The following is a 17,110-nucleotide window of genomic DNA, read 5'->3' on the forward strand; positions in this document are numbered from 1 at the left end:
ATAGTAATGTTTCCAATTTCTTTCTTACACGTTTTAAACTGCATTACCCATAAGCCTCTGTCACTATATCGATGGAACGCCATTGTCTTAGTTTGTAGTTCAGTGAAGTTACACTTAGGGTTAGGGTTAGGATCTTGGTAAAGAGGTAATTTCTCACAACATAGCAACACCGCATTGTTAACTGAATGCATTACTGACGTAATAATAACAACAAAACGTACTTTGCAACATTAACCTTTTTTTAATACGGGTTAAAAGATTGTCCAACCACAACCAGTCCTGTCGGTGCCGGAAAAAGTCAAAGCCAATGACAACTCAGTTGAGGAGATGCGTCACACTTCCTTGCCCATATATGGTATTTTATGACAGGTTCTTTCAGGGGCTTGTGATGAATAAACAGATTATCAGTTAAACATGTATTTGTCCCCATTAAATATAATACAACTAAAATGACAGATTGCATTTAGGGGATTGACCTGATGCAGCAATAGATTTGTTCATTATAGTGATTTTTTTCACCCCAAGCAAGGGCCTAATGGTTTCCATTGTAGGCTATACATTACCCAACTATTAATTAATGCACAACTTTTAAGTTCAAACATTCTGCAGTTGTATACTGTATGAAAAATAAAAATAAAAAATAAAAAATGTCCTTTGTTTTACAAAAAACTACTAATCTAAAGATAAGACCTAAGATAAGTGCAGCTAATATTTAAATATAGTGCTTATGTAATATTTACAGTGTATTTATAGTGTATGTACAGTATACATTTAATCACTGTGTTTCCTGAAAACCTTTTGTAATTCTTAACTCTACTAGTTTAACTATAAGAATAAAAAAAAAGTTAAAAGTAAAAAAGTAAAAACAAAACAATGAATGCACACATTTTGTAGTCATTTCACAATGTTTATTGATATGTCAAACTGTTTAAAGACAAACATAAGTGCCCAGCACAGCATCCTCTGTCACCCAGGTACTTCTCCAGATTGTGCCACTATAAAGAAAAGAAGAAAAAAAGAAAAAACAAAAAAAGTTGCTTATAATTTGGGACTGTTCACTGTAGAGGAGAAATTAATACAAGTAGAGATGCTATAAGCAGAAGTTGGCAGAAAGTGTTTGTGTGTGTGTGTGTGTGTGTGTCTGTGTGTTGTTACGGCTGGCTCATATGCCGCAACATAAAAGAGGCAAACACTAAATGGTTGAAACAATAAACCAATTTATTGATAAAACAAGAAAACAGTTATTTAACAAACAAAAGAAAACCAACGTCTAGGGGGAGAAAGAAAACACGCGTGTGGTAACCAAAATATTTCTCTGACACATAAAATCAATAAAGAAGGTTCTATTAAGAAAATGACATAAACAGGAGAAACATGGCGAGAGAGAGCGAGAGCAACTCTTGAGCACCCAGACCTTATATCCCAAACGCCATAATAGAGGGTTGATTACTGATAGAATACACCTGTCGCCCAACTAACATCTGCACTGTCTAGCAGAGCCAGCAGGGGGCAACAGGCGGGCGTAACACCTCCCCCACAAAAAACATTCCTCTAGGAATGTCCAAAAAAAACCGTTCTCCACCCGTCGTCCTTCACTCCCCTTGGTTCCGGCTTCCTGGGCCCTAGGAAGCAGGATAGAAAGAGGAGAGAAAGGGAAAAAAAGGGGAGCAAACTACAAAATATACACTCACGCTCGAGATAAGGCATCAGCAATAACATTTTCACTACCCCGAATGTGTTTAATATCAAGGGGAAACGGTTGTAAAATGAGACTCCACCTCATTATCCTCTGATTATGATTTTTCATTCGGTGTAAAAACACTAAAGGAATATGGTCTGTATAGACCACAATTGGACTGGCAGAAGATCCCAAGTAAACTTCAAAATGTTGAATAGCCAGAACAAGGGCAAGTGCCTTCTTTTCCACAACAGAGTAAACTCGCTGATGGACGTTGAATTTTTTTGAAAAATAACAGACTGGATGTTCCACTCCATCTTCACCTTTCTGTAAAAGAACTGCTCCAGCTCCAGTATCGCTTGCATCTATAGCCAAGCAAAAGGATTTAGAGAAGTCTGGTGCAACAAGCACAGGAGCACTAGCCAACAGGGCCTTGGCGCCATCAAATGCCTGCTGTGGGGCTGTAGTCCACTCAAAAGGTATTTTAGTACTGATAAGATCAGTCAGGGGTGTCACAATGGATGCAAAATTGGGGCAAAACCCACGATAATACCCAGCCATTCCCAGAAACCTACGCAGTTCTCTACGATTTGTAGGCACTGGGAAAGCACAGATAGACTCAATCTTCGCATCAATTGGACGAACCTGTCCAATATTTGGTAAATGGTAAATGGTAAATGGACTGCATTTATATAGCGCTTTTATCCAAAGCGCTTTACATTTTTGCCTCACATTCACCCATTCATACACCGACGGCGATGTCAGCCATGTAAGGCACCATCCAGCTCGTCGGGAGCAACTGGGGTTAGGTGTCTTGCTCATGGACACCTCGACACTTGGTCAGGTGGAACCGGGGATTGAACCACCAACCTTCTGGTTTGTAGACAACCTACATGAACCACTGAGCCACTGCCGCCACCATTGTTTGGTCTATGTGATCTGCCCAAGTTGAACTAAACAAGACCACATCATCCAAATAAGCCTCACAGCCAGATAAACCAGACAACACCCTGTTAACAAGGCGCTGGAAGGTGGCGGGAGCATTTCGAACCCCAAATGGCATGACACGGTATTGGAGGAAGTCATCAGGTGTCACAAATGCAGAAAGTTCCCTTGCCCTAGCAGTCAGTGGAACCTGCCAGTACCCTTTTAAAAGGTCAAATTTACTCACAAACGTCGCAGAGCTGACTCGGTCCACACAATCATCTATGCGAGGTAAAGGATAACAATCAGGCTTAGTAATGGAATTTAGCTTACGATAGTCTGTACAAAATCTGTAGGATCCATCGGGCTTATTTACAAGAAGACAAGGGGAACTCCAAGCACTAAAACTGGCCTCAGCCAGGTTATTATTCAATAAGTAAGCAACCTCCTTTTTCAACATCTCCCGCTTCAGAGGATTTACCCTATAGGCATGCTGCTTAATTGGTAAAGCTGTACCCATATCAATGTCATGTTCAATAACTGTAGTGCAACTAGGCACATCAGAAAACAAGTTAGGAAAAGACTCTACTAACTGAAGAATATCATTTTTCTCAGACTGGGAAAGATGGGGTAGATAATGGACCAATTTTTCATACATCTCAGAATTATTCAACCGTCCTTCAATAATACCTTGAGAAGGAAAATTGACGCAGTCATCCCCAATGCAATTCAAGGAAGAACTCTTTGAAGGGGAAGTCCCTTTTCCACTCAAATATAATGACTCATCTGTTACAGTGGTTACTAACCCAACAGAAGATGTATGAGGAAAATAGGGCTTTAACAGATTTACATGGCAAACCTGTACTCCCTTACGTCGCTCTGGGGTTTTCAACAGATAATTCTGTCCAGAGAGGCATTTAAGGACAGGATATGGACCTGCAAAACGGGCTTGGAAAGGGTTATTTACAAGAGGCAGCAAAGCTAGAACTTGGTCTCCAACCTCAAATTTCCGAGAGACTGCTCGTTTATTGAACAACCTCTCCATCTTACTCTGCAACTTCCCCAGTTTTCTCTGAGCAATTGCCCGAGCTTCATACATCCGATATCGGAAACCACTAACGTAATACAGCACATTTTGGGAAGGTTCCGTAGAGACCCAGTCATCAGCAAGAACTGCAATGGGACCACGAACTTCATGGCCGAATACCAGATCGTTTGGACTAAATCCAGTACTCTCTTGAATAACCTCTCTAACACCCATAAGCAGCCAAGGCAGCCCCTCCTCCCAATCAGACCCAAGTTCAACACAATACGACCGCAACAAGGACTTCAGGGTCTAATGAAATCTTTCGAGGGCCCCTTGACTCTGAGGATGGTATGCGCTGGAAATATTATGGCTGATTTTTAATTGCTGCAAAGCCTTAGCAAATTGACGGCTCATAAAATTAGAGCCTTGATCAGACTGGATAATTCTGGGAATGCCAAATGTTGACATAAAGTCAGTTAAAGCTTTGAGGATAGATTTCGTAGTAATGGACCTGACAGGATATGCAGCTGGATATCGAGTAGATAAACACATAACTGTTAGTAAATACAGATCACCATTCTTTGATCTAGGTAAGGGACCTACACAATCAACGAGCAAATACTCAAATGGTTTTGACATTGCTGGAATAGGTTGAAGAGGAGCCACAGGAATTTTCTGGTTTGGCTTACCCGTGAGTTGGCACACATGACAAGTTCGAATAAACTTGGCCACATCCCTCTTTAAACCAGGCCAAAAGAATTTACGTTGCAATCGATCATAGGTTTTCCTCACCCCCATGTGTCCAGCCATTCCATCATGAGCTAAACAGATCACAGATTGTCTAAATTTAAGAGGAACTACCACTTGAACGTACGCTTTAGTGACTGGTTCTGTTTCACTGACCCACCGTCTAAGTAACAGACCCTCCTTTAAAAAGTAGCAGGAAGGTAACAGAGTCTCAATATCTCCTTCCATAGAAATCATTGAGAGCAAAGGTTTAAGAGTTACGTCAGTTAACTGTTCTTGAATCAAATGCTCTCGAGAGACATTCAGAATAGAGGGGAGAAGATTTTCTGATTTTCCCTTCTCCCAAGAGACAGACTCCTCAGAAGGGTAGTCAGATGAACCCCCAGTGATGTTATCTGTTAAAGTCATACAGAGTGGTTCATCTTCAACCGTTCCACCATCAACTTCAGTTGTTGGTAGAAGACCACTGGTATCAACATAATTGACAGAATGAACAGGTAAAGTTCTCTCCATAATTACCTCACTGTTAGGAGTGTCAGAAAGGTCACACAATCGGTCAGCTTTAAGTTGTTTTCCTCTGGCTCGAGTGACAGCACAGGAAGGAAACACATGGGGAAATTTCTGACCACATTCATCAGGAATCTCTGCAGACACAGGTGTGGAGACTACAACAGTATATGGTACAGGTTTAAATGTTCCCCAAACATTCCCTTGAGCAAGATCATTCCCCAGAATAAAAGCAACACCTGGCACTGGAAGAGATGATCGCACCCCAACAATCACATCACCAGTTATGAGATCAGAGGCAAGATGTACCTTATGTAAGGGAACTTTTAAGAAAGTCATTTCTATCCCCCTAATTAACACATCCTCCCCGGTTGCCGTCTGACCGGAGAGTGGAAGAATTCCTTCTAACAAGAAGGACTGAGCAGCTCCCGTGTCTCTTAGGATTTGCACAGAAACGTTCTCCTCTCGTCCTGGCAGAGACACAATACCAGTAGTAATAAATGGAGCATACTCTGTATAATGATCCCCAACTTCTACCGGAGTTGATATCGCCTTTTTATCCCTAGAATTTTGTTTGCTTACATGAATCCCCAGTGGTTCAAGCCCAACTAATCCAACTGGCTTTACTGACTTCTTTAAAGCATTACACTCAGAGATTTTATGTCCTACTTTGTGACAGTAAAAGCAGACCACCTTACCTTTCTTATCTGGTGAAACATTCTGACTCACAGGAGGCACACCTGGCACAGTGCCTGATGTAATCACTGGAGGTGTCCATCGATTGCGAAATGACTTTTTACCCTGATCACTTGATGCTCTATCAGGAAAAGAAACTCTGTGAGTCAGAATAAATTCATCAGCCAACACAGCCGCATTTGACAGGGTCAAGGCCCTTTGCTCATTCAAATAAGTAGACACAGATCCTGGCACACAGTTTTTAAATTCTTCTACCAGAATTAGCTCCCTCAACTGGTTAAAAGTTTCTACTCTCTTAGACTGACACCATCTTGTAAACATAATCTCTTTTTCTCTAGAAAATTCAACATAAGTTTGGTTTTCAAGTTTTTTTGTAGCCCCGAAATCGTTGGCGATATGCCTCGGGCACTAACTCATACGGTCTTAAAATAGCAGTTTTTACTTGTTTAAAATCTGCACTCTCTTCATCAGAAAGAGAAGCAAACACTTCCTGAGCCTTCCCTTTCAACACACACTGTAGAAGTAAAGTCCAAACTTCTTGCCATTTTGGAGAAGAAGCAACTCTTTCAAAATGAGCAAAATACTTATCTACGTCACGTTCACAGAATGGAGGCACCATCTTAATATTTCGACCAACATCAAAAGAAGGCCGCACAACCGGAATAGATTTAGAAGCTTCAGCTTTCTTAACTTCCAGTTCGAGCTCTAGCTTCCTCACCTCGTACTGCCTTTGTTCACGTTCACTCTCACGTGCATACTCTAATTTTCTCAACTCAACCTGAGCACGCTCACGATCCTGTTCAAGCTCCAATTGTTTTAACTGAAGTCGTCTTTCCCATTCCTTATCTTTTAATGCTTGAGTACCTTCAAACGATAGTCTCTCCGTCTCAAACTGTGTTTGTTTCTCTCTTGACATTACATCTCTCCCTACTCTTGGAGATAGTACCTTACCAAAAGTCTCATCTCCCATACCAAGAATTCCTTTGGCTATCAACTGGCTTTTAACAGCCCTTAACAAATCTTCTTTGGGCTTCTTGTCATTACTAGTCAAAACAATAGCATGACTCTCTGCAAGTTCTAAAAGTTGTTCTTTGGTGCACCTATCTAGAAACTTTTCAGAAAGCTCCACATTCAATTCCTCATTTGAAGTCATTTTGAACCAGCATAAACTTACGCAATTAAATTAGCTGATAAGTGTACCACAATAAATCCAAATAATCTCAATAAACCTCCTTTTAAAAAAAATTACCTAGTGCCAGAAAACAGCCTAGACTGAAATGATTATTCAATATCACCCATATTGAGATAACATTTCATACAGCCTAGCACAATAATCCACTAAACAACACTAGAAACATAAGATGAATGAATAAACTCAAAACCACATTTAGCTTTTATCTTTCAACTTAATCTCCACAGGCCCCAAAGTCACTGTTTCAATAAACATTCTAGTGCTTTAATGTGGAAAAAACGATCCTGGTTTATAATAGGAATTTATACAACCCGCATTACCCGTGATGCAGTGTTAATTTACCATTAGTGAACAATCGGCCGTCCTCAATAGGCTACAAAGGCGATTTCCCGATTCACTAATTATCTATAACCTGCGGTTGTCCCTAACACAACAATTGTGTAAACAAAACCGAGTTTCGCATAATACCAACACGCAACAAGCAACATGCTCTCTTTATAAATTTTTTTTAACGATAAACAGGGAGAAAAATAGAGTACTCACCAGGATTTCCATTGGCCTTACATCTCCGATATACCTGCTTGTTGAAACTATCCTAACTAGTCTTCAAAGGACTGCCGGGCTCGAGGCGACTTTAAACGCTAAGCCTCGTAACAGCTGTACTCCAAATGAGCTCAGCTGCGCGAGAAGCGTACCCCCACCCAGGATTTCCTTCCAAAACTCCAAAAAAAATAAAAATAAATCAACAAAACAACAAATAGTGTTCCGATGGAAGGACCGCTCATGCGCAGCCCAGCTGAAACACTCTAACTAACCGGAGTGCAAGCCAATCCTCAAGAAACCCTGAAGAGACAATACAAATACTCCCTCAAACAAACGCTCAAAATCCGGAACGAGACCCCATTTTTATATTACGGCTGGCTCATATGCCGCAACATAAAAGAGGCAAACACTAAATGGTTAAAACAATAAACCAATTTATTGATAAAACAAGAAAACAGTTATTTAACAAACAAAAGAAAACCAACGTCTAGGGGGAGAAAGAAAACACGCGTGTGGTAACCAAAATATTTCTCTGACACATAAAATCAATAAAGAAGGTTCTATTAAGAAAATGACATAAACAGGAGAAACATGGCGAGAGAGAGCGAGAGCAACTCTTCTTCTTCTTCTTCTTGTATTGTTTAATGGCGGTTGACAATCCAACTTATGGTGTATTACCGCCACCAACTGGACTGGAGTGTGAAGCATCAACAGGGACTTGAAAAAAAAAAAAAGGTAATTAAAGGTAATTAAATAAATAAATAATATTTATGCCATATATAAATTTTAAATTCTGCTATCCAATCCTGTTTCTTTGAGATAACTAAGTATTTCCCTCTGTATCCTTGATTCTCCTGAAGCACAACTAAATAGATTTGATATACTAAAATTTACTAATCCTATATCTTTCAATTTATTAATAAACTCTTCTCTTTCCCTGCTAAATAATACACAATGTAAAAGTACATGTTCAATAGTCTCTACTTCACTGCATGCGGTACACAATCCAGTTTGGTGTTTCCCTATTATAAACAATGAATGATTTAATCCAGAATGTCCTATTCGGAGTCGTGAAATGATGATATCTTCTTTCCTACTATTAAAACACTCTCTCCCTTTGCCAACTCGTTTTTGAATATTGTAAAGATGTCTGCCTTTTATTTCCCTGTCCCACTCTTCTTGCCACTTTTTATTCATGTATTCTTTAATTCTTCCTTTTATTTCAACCCTACTTAGTGGAATTTGTACTTCAATATTGTTATGTTGTAATGCCTGTTTTGCCAGTTTGTCAACTGTTTCATTCCCATGTACTCCCACATGTGCAGGTACCCATATGAACTTCAGGACTATACCCATTTCCTGTATTCTTAAAAAATTTATTAGAATCTCATATATTAATTCTGTTCTAGTTGTTGACTGCCCTGATATTAAACTATTTAATGCTGACATAGATTCTGAACAAATAACTACCCTATGCATTAACAGATGCATAATTAGTTATTCTTTTCTGAATGTTGACCTGGAATCTCTGAATGTATACAGCTGCTGCTGTGTATCCTGTTATAGGATCCTTTGACCCATCTGTATATATATGGAGCATTGAGGAATATGCTTGTTCCAAATACTCTTTTACAACAACCTCCTTAGGTATGGATTTTTCATTCTTGAGTTTATATTGAAGACAAAAATCGACTTGAGGTGTAGGAAGCAACCAAGGAGGAATATCTGAAATAACAATAGATTGACTAACTGGAATTTCCTTAATACCTAAAGTCAAAGCATCTTTGTTTGCTGTCCAACCAAAACTAGTAATACTATTATTTCCATACTCCCAACACTCTTTTAATATTTCTTTGACTGGGTGTGTCTCTGAATGCCCTTTAATATTAATCCAATAATTCATTGATAATTTCAATTTACGTATATGTATGGGCATTTCTCCTACCTCAACCTGTAACGCTGCTATAGGAGATGTTCTAAAAGCCCCACAACAGATTCTTAATGATTGTGCCTGAATTGATTCAACTTTTTTAATAAGCGATTTTGATGCAGATCCATAAATAATACATCCATAATCGATTACTGACCTGATCAAGGCACAATATATTCTTTGTATCGACTTTCGACTAGCTCCCCATTCCATCCCTGATAAACATCTTAATACATTAATACCCTTTTTGCATTTTTCTAACAATTTCTGTACATGTGTATTAAAATTCAACCTAGAATCCATCCATATCCCTAAATATCTAATAACTTTAACTTGTTCCAGAACCTGATCATACAGCTTCACTTTTATTTCAGGGATATTATTTCTCTTCGCAAAGCAGACTAGTTGGGTTTTAGCAATTGATAATTTAAAACTCCATTTATTGGCCCATTTTTCCACGTCATTAACGGCTGTTTGAATGATTTGTGTTACATATGATACATTTCTCCCCCTCTTCCATATTGCTCCATCATCAGCATAAAGAGATCTTCCTATATCTAATTTGACATTTTGAAATACATCATTTATCATTATATTAAACAATATTGGACTGCACACACTTCCTTGTGGAGTACCATTATCTATTCGGTATATTCTAGAACATGATGTTCCAACCCTTACCTGGACTGTTCTATTCAGCAAAAAATCTTTTACCCAGTTAAACATTCTTCCTTTTATCCCTAATTGTTCTAACTTTATTAATAGCCCTTCCTTCCAAAGCATGTCATAAGCTTTTTCAATGTCAAAAAATATACCTATTACCACCTCCTTATTGACTTGAGCCTTTCTTATATCCATCTCTAAACATATGGCAGCATCTAAAGTACTGCGTCCTTTCCGAAATCCACTTTGATGAGGTGAAATAATTCCTTTCCTTTCTAATAAATAGCTCAATCTGAATACAATCATACGTTCCATTATTTTACACAAATTCGACGTTAACGCTATAGGTCTATAATTTGTAGCATTATGCTTGTTCTTAGCTGGCTTTAATATAGGAATAATAACCCCATGTTTCCATGATATAGGAAGTCTCCCTGTTCTCCAGACTTTATTAAAAAGACGCAATATATAATTCAAAGACACATCGGATAAATTTTTTATCATCGTATAGCATCATATCTCATCCTTTCCTGGAGATGTTTGCTTAACTCCCCCAACTGCTCTCTTTAATTCATACAATGAAAATTCCACATCAAAATTATCATTGGATGTCTCTTTCTCCATCATAATATTTGGATGTTCCTTTATACTTTGCTCTCTATTTATTTCCATTTCTTCTGATATGTTATCATTACTGTGTACCTTAACAAACACCTCTGCTAACATTTCTGCCTTTTCTACATTAGTCACAGCTATTCTATCCTCATTATTCAAAACAGGTAGACCAAAGTTTCTTTTTAAACCCCCCATCTTTCTGATCATACCCCATACTTCACTGACATCTACTTTCTCCCCTATGGAATCACAATAACTTCTCCAGTAATTCTTTTTAGCAGCTCTTATAACCCTTCTCACATTGGCTTGTGTTTTTTTATATTGAATTAGGTCATCAAATTTATACTTCTTTCTAACCTTTTTAAAAGCCTTATTTCTAGCTTTAATTGCTTCACTACATAACTCGGTCCACCATGGAACTGACTTATTTCTTTTTATTCCTTTGCTTCTACCAATAATTTGTTCAGCTGTACTATACAGAATTTGACATAATTTCTCATTATGCATTTCTACACTGTCCAATTCCTCATTAAAAAACAACTTTTGTAACTTTACTTCACTAACATATTTAAATGCCTCCCAATTTGCTTTTTTAAATTTCCATCTACACATCTTATCCTCTATAATTTCACTAACCACCACTCCTATTTTACAACTAATAGCATAATGATCACTTCCTATTGTAGAGTCCTCCCAAACATCCCAATCGCACATCCCTGCTAAACATTCCGACACCAGTGTTAAATCTATATGTGAGCAAGTACCCCGAGTTACATCAATTCTTGTAGCTCTACCATCATTCATGCATACCAAACCCTTTAAATCCATCATTTCTTCTATTACTTTACCATTGTGATATGTATTACCACTTCCCCATAAAGTATTATATGCATTAAAATCCCCACACCATATTACTTTTTTAATCCCCATATTGATTATGTTTCCTAACACTTCAATACTTAACCTATTGCAAGGATTATAAAAATTAATTACTTTAACACTATGTTTCCTTAAAAATATTTCTACTGTAATGGATTCATATTCTTCATTTATTTCTAATATTCTATATGCAATTTCATTTTTAATAAATGTTGCCACCCCTCCACCATTACCTGCCTGTCTATCCCTTCTAATGCCTGTATATCCTTGCATCACAAAATCTAAATGAGGTTTCAGCCAGGTCTCTTGTATGCATATAACATGAGGTTTGCATTCCTTATCTTCTATTACCTTTTTAAACTCTTGCCCATTTGCGATTAAACTCCTTGCATTCCACTGTAAAACTAGTAAAACCATTAAGAGCCTCCACATGTTGCCTCTACTACTTGACCCTTGAGTTTTTCGTTTACTTGCTCCAGGGAGACATCTCCAAACTGTAGATGCTTTTCAGCTGCCTTAATTATGATTTTTATCCTCTCCGTTCTGCTTTCGGTTTGTGCAGCACAATTTATTACCTCAGCTAAAAATGTAATGAATTCAACTTTTCCAACTTTGAGAAATTCCTCATTTATTCTAGGTTGCGATACTGATATATTTTCCTGATTCATTGGAGCTGTTTTCTCATTTACTTGACCCACTTTTGTCTGTTTCACTTTTTTAATTGCCTCAGCATATGATATTCCCTCTTGCATCCTGACATTCTGAATTTTTACAGCGTTCTTATGTACCTCACATCCCCCAAAGCCAGCACTGTGTTCGCCTCCACAGTTGCAGCATTTTAGCTGTGTCCCTTGTTCACATTTTCCATATTCATGGTTACCACTACATCTAGCACATCGTTGATTTCCCTTACAGACTGCAGCTACATGCCCATATTTTTGACATTTAAAACATCTGATTGGAGGAGGTACATATGCTCTTACCACATAACTGACATATCCAATGTACACTCTCTCTGGCATTCTTTCCTCATCAAATTGAATCATTAGTGAAAGACTATCTACTTTCTCTTTGTTTCGTACACATTTGAGTCTTTTCACTTCAAGCACCTTGGCCCCTGATATGTTGCTCTTTACTGTTTCATTGGAAACCTCAATTGGTATTCCAGAGATCACTCCCCTTAACCAAGCTCTCTTACTCGGTATTGTACAACTCACTGATTGTCCACATATTGATTTTATGCCCTGGGCAGCTTTCTGTTGTTTTTCATTTTTACAGAAAATTAGAAGATTTCCGTTTCTCAAATTCTTGGCACTCTCTATATTGCCTATTGCTTTCTTAAGTGCCTTGGTTAATTTAACCGGATTGATTACATTGCTCTCTGCAAACTTCATCATTACCTTCAAATCCTCCTTGCTTGTACATGCCTGCATCCTTTCTTTTCCTTTTCCACTATCAGTTCCTGATTCGTTTCTAGAGATTTTCTTTCTCTTACGGTTGGCAATTTTACTCCAATCCATTACTTCTGTACTCCTACCACTAGATTCTCCCTCCATCTCCAGATCACTTCCGGTACTACCGTCACTTCCCTCCATCAATGCTCCAGTCACAGTCCAGTGTTGCCACCCGCCTACTCACCACTCACACTCAACTCTCCAGAGCACCGCGAGAGCAACTCTTGAGCACCCAGACCTTATATCCCAAACGCCATAATAGAGGGTTGATTACTGATAGAATATACCTGTCGCCCAACTAACATCTGCACTGTCTAGCAGAGCCAGCAGGGGGCAACAGGCGGGCGTAACAGTGTGTGCGCGTGCGCGAGTGAGTGAGTGAGTGAGTGAGCGAGTGAGTGTGTGTGTTTATGAGCGAGCGAGTGAGTGAGTGAGTGAGTGTGTGAGTGAGCGCGTGTGAGTGAGCGAGTGTGTGTGTGTGAGTGAGCGAGTGAGTGTGTGTGAGTGAGCGAGTGTGTGTGTGTGAGTGAGCGAGTGAGTGTATGAGCGAGTGTGAGAGTGTATGAGCGTGTGTGTGTGTGAGTGAGTGAGTGAGTGAGTGAGTGAGCGAGTGAGTGAATGAGCGAGTGAGTGAGTGAGTGAGTGTGTGTATGAGCGAGTGAGTGTATGAGCGAGTGTATGAGCGAGTGAGCGAGTGAGCGAGTGTGTGTGTGTGTGTGTGTGTGTGTGTGTGTGTGTGAGTGAGTGAGTGAGTGAGTGAGTGAGTGAGTGAGTGAGTGAATGAGCGAGTGAGCGAGTGAGTAAGTGAGTGTATGAGCGAGTGAGTGAGCGAGTGAGTGTATGAGCGAGTGAGCGAGTGTATGAGCAAGTGTATGAGCGAGTGAGCGAGTGTATGAGCGTGTGTGTGTGTGTGAGAGTGAGTGAGTGAGTGAGTGAGTGAGTGAGTGAGTGAGTGAGTGAATGAGTGAGTGAGTGAGTGAGTGAGTGAGTGTATGAGCGAGTGAGTGTATGAGCGAGTGTATGAGCGAGTGAGCGAGTGTGTTATGTATGAGCGTGTGTGTGTGTGTGCGAGTGAGTGAGTGAGTGAGTGAGTGAGTGAGTGAGTGAGTGAGTGAGTGAGTGAGTGAGTGAGTGAGCGAGCGAGTGAGTGATTACTGTTAGCAAAGGGGCCATTGGGTTTGATAATGCAGAGAGCTGATAGAGAATGAACAATCCATGAGAAAACCTGCAAGACATGATGAAAGATAATTTTATTAAAATAAATGAGATGAAACAATAAAAACATTGACAATCAATCAGAATCCTGACTTTATAAAGCTTTATCACTTAAAATTGCAGACATTTTCTAATATCCCTATTGCGGTTGTATGAAGTATGTAGACTGGATAAACCCAGCCCGATCTGCCAGCGATTTGATTTCACCCTGCAGCTCAGTCTGGAAACCTGCACATTCCTTTCTACTGCTTTTGTTACACACTTTTGCGGGAACCAATCACAGACTGGCTTATCCACCAGGTGGGCTATTGGTGGATTTAACACGATGACGGATAGAGAAGCGATAGGTCGATGCTTATTGCTCACGCCTCTTGTGGTCTGATTGTTTGATGGACTATCAATTGCAAACAAAGTCATTTGAATTAGGCCCATTGATCATGCCTCTTGTGCAGTAGAAAATTCTGAGCAGACTCCCCAGACCAATGTTCAATCTTAAATTGAGCTTGTTCTGGTGATAGCGAGACAATGAATCATGGCCTTTTTCACACAGAAAGCGTGTTTGCTTTGAAAAACGCGAGTCGCGGGCAGTGGAATGGGAATATAACCCGCAAGGTCTCGAGATGAGAAGTTGAACTGATTTTAACTTGAGCCCCGACTTTTTATAATGTTATGTCATGCACGAGATATTGCAAAAGACGTAAGGTGTAGTGCGTATTTACATATATAAACAATCTGTGTGAACTACTACTACGTTGACATGACACTTTTTACAGGGTTCCTCAAACTCTGTCCTGGAGGGCCACTGTCCTGCAGAGTTTAGCTCCAGCCCTGATCAAACACACCTGAGCAAGCTAGATTCAGGATCACTAGAAAATCACAGGAAGGTGTGTTTGATTAGGGTTGGAGCTAAACTCTGCAGGACAGTGGCCCTCCAGGACCGAGTTTGACTAACCGTGCTTTATTAGATTCTTACTGATGGAGCAGTGTGATATGTAAAGTTTAAGGCCCGGTCCACACGGAGACGCGTTTAGCTGTATACGTATACATTTTGTACTGTATCAGCGTTTCGTCCACACAGATCCGGCGTTTTAGAAGCATGAATCCGATATTTTTCGAAACCGGGTCCCAAAGTGGGTAAATCTGAAAACGATCATCTTCCGTCTTCGTGTGTACAGCAAATCCGTATATTTTCTGAAACGGTGATGTCATCACACTACATCCAGCACAGTGAAGAGTTAAAGGGATACAACTATGGGCACTGGGCATGCGCACATCAACATCGCGTCATTTAATTAACGTATCTGCATTATTGTAAGGGTATGTTTTGGGTTGGGGTAGGTGTAGGCATTAATAAAACACATCTGTTAAGTTGCAAATGTATTTATTATTTTATTGTGAGATTTTGCCTCACCTCCGACCACTGCTATACCCCTTCTAGCCACAACTCTTCTTCTCCGTTTTTAGTGTATTTCTGTGGCAGAATTACAGCGCCACACACTGGCCTGGCATGCAAACTACATCGTTTTTAGTCCGTTTTCTTAATCTCGTGTGGACGCAGATATTTCTTGAAACGAGGGGAAAAAAGATCGGATTAGGAAAGCGCTGGCTTCGTGTGGACAGGGCCTAAGAAACCTCCAATTCTGTGCGAAATGTAAATGCAGTGATGTTCAATCAAGGGTTACGACAAAAACAGACATACCACTGGAAATATTTACCGTTGCAGCTTTTTCTTCTTTTCTTTTCGTCTTCTCCATAAACCGCCAAATTCATCCCACTCCATGAACAAGACAGGTTAAACAAGCCCTTGACATCACTTCCTTTTCAGCTGAAACAAAGAGAAATATATGCATGTTGAGGCAGTGTTAAAAATGATCTGTGACCAATATATATAAGAGGAAGGACTTTAAGGAAAGTTAATAACACATAACATAATAAAGATACATTCCTTAATACAAAACAAATCTGTTAAAGCTAAATGTGTTCACCTTTACCTGTGAAGGGCTGAACCTTTAAAGGACTTGTTCAGCCTCCATTGCAGCTTCTTCAAGATCAGCATTGGGAGCTTTGAGTTCAAGTTCCCTGTTAATACTAGCAGCTTTCTGACATAACTGGTCAAAATTAGATTTTGAGTTTTGCCAAGAATGTGTAGAAAATATGAAAATAACAAAAATATGCCAAGATATGTGTAGATGATTTACAAAATACAGTTCAGAAAAAAAGCTGACAGACAGACAGTTAGTGAGCTTTTGCAAGAAATGGCTTCTTAAAATAACTGTTGGATTTAAGGTTGTTGTGGGAGATGGAGATGGAGGAGCAGGTGATCTGAAGAAACTGCAAGACAGAAAAATATTAACAATAACATAAATATTGAATAACAAAAAAGCATTAAAGGCATGGCAAGTGTTGTAGTCATTGTTTTGAAACTATGGTAAGGTTTTGTGTAACTATGCTTTTTTACTACAGCTACCACAGAAAAAAACTATGGTTACTGCTTTAAAAGCATCGTAAGTGTCGTGGTTACAGTGCTTTAATGACAAATACCACAGTAAAACTCTGGTTATTGTGGTAAAAACGATGGTATATGTTTTGGTTACTGTTTAACTACAAACACCACAGCAAAACTATGATTACTGAGGTAAAACCATGGTAAGATCCATGGTTACTGTGCTTTAGCTACACGTACCACAGTACAACTACATTTACTGTAGTGAAACCATGGTAAGTGTTGTAGTCATAGTGCTTAAATACAAATAGTACACAGTAAAAACAGTTACTGTGTCAAAATCATGGTATGGTACCATGTTTTAACTACAAATACTACAGTAAAACTATGGATACTGAGGTAAAACAATAGTAAGTGTTGTGTTATGCTTTTCAATTAGTACACAGTGAAACCACCCTTGTGAAAAAAAGTGCACTTTTATAAAGTGTACTTATTACACAGATAATATACTTATACCAAATACACTTAATTGTGCAATTAAATGCAATGTTTTCGGTGTACTTAACACACATTATATGTAATTGATTTCAAATTTTT

General features: G+C 39.1%; 1 long non-coding RNA gene across 2 annotated transcripts; it reads right to left on the reverse strand.

Annotated features, from left to right (window-relative positions):
* Nucleotides 1–886: 886 nt before the first annotated feature.
* Nucleotides 887–16,405, reverse strand: LOC137072093 (uncharacterized). 2 transcript variants are annotated; one of them, XR_010904622.1, is made up of 4 exons: nt 16,062–16,405; nt 15,786–15,895; nt 14,011–14,080; nt 887–995 (listed from the first exon to the last, which is right to left on the reverse strand). It is a non-coding gene; the product is annotated as an uncharacterized lncRNA (long non-coding RNA). The 2 variants fall into 2 exon arrangements; XR_010904623.1 differs by having other exon boundaries at nt 15,770–15,895.
* Nucleotides 16,406–17,110: the final 705 nt, after the last annotated feature.

Source organism: Pseudorasbora parva, chromosome 3, assembly GCF_024679245.1.
Source record: "Pseudorasbora parva isolate DD20220531a chromosome 3, ASM2467924v1, whole genome shotgun sequence".
Taxonomy (NCBI): Eukaryota; Metazoa; Chordata; class Actinopteri; order Cypriniformes; family Gobionidae; genus Pseudorasbora; species Pseudorasbora parva.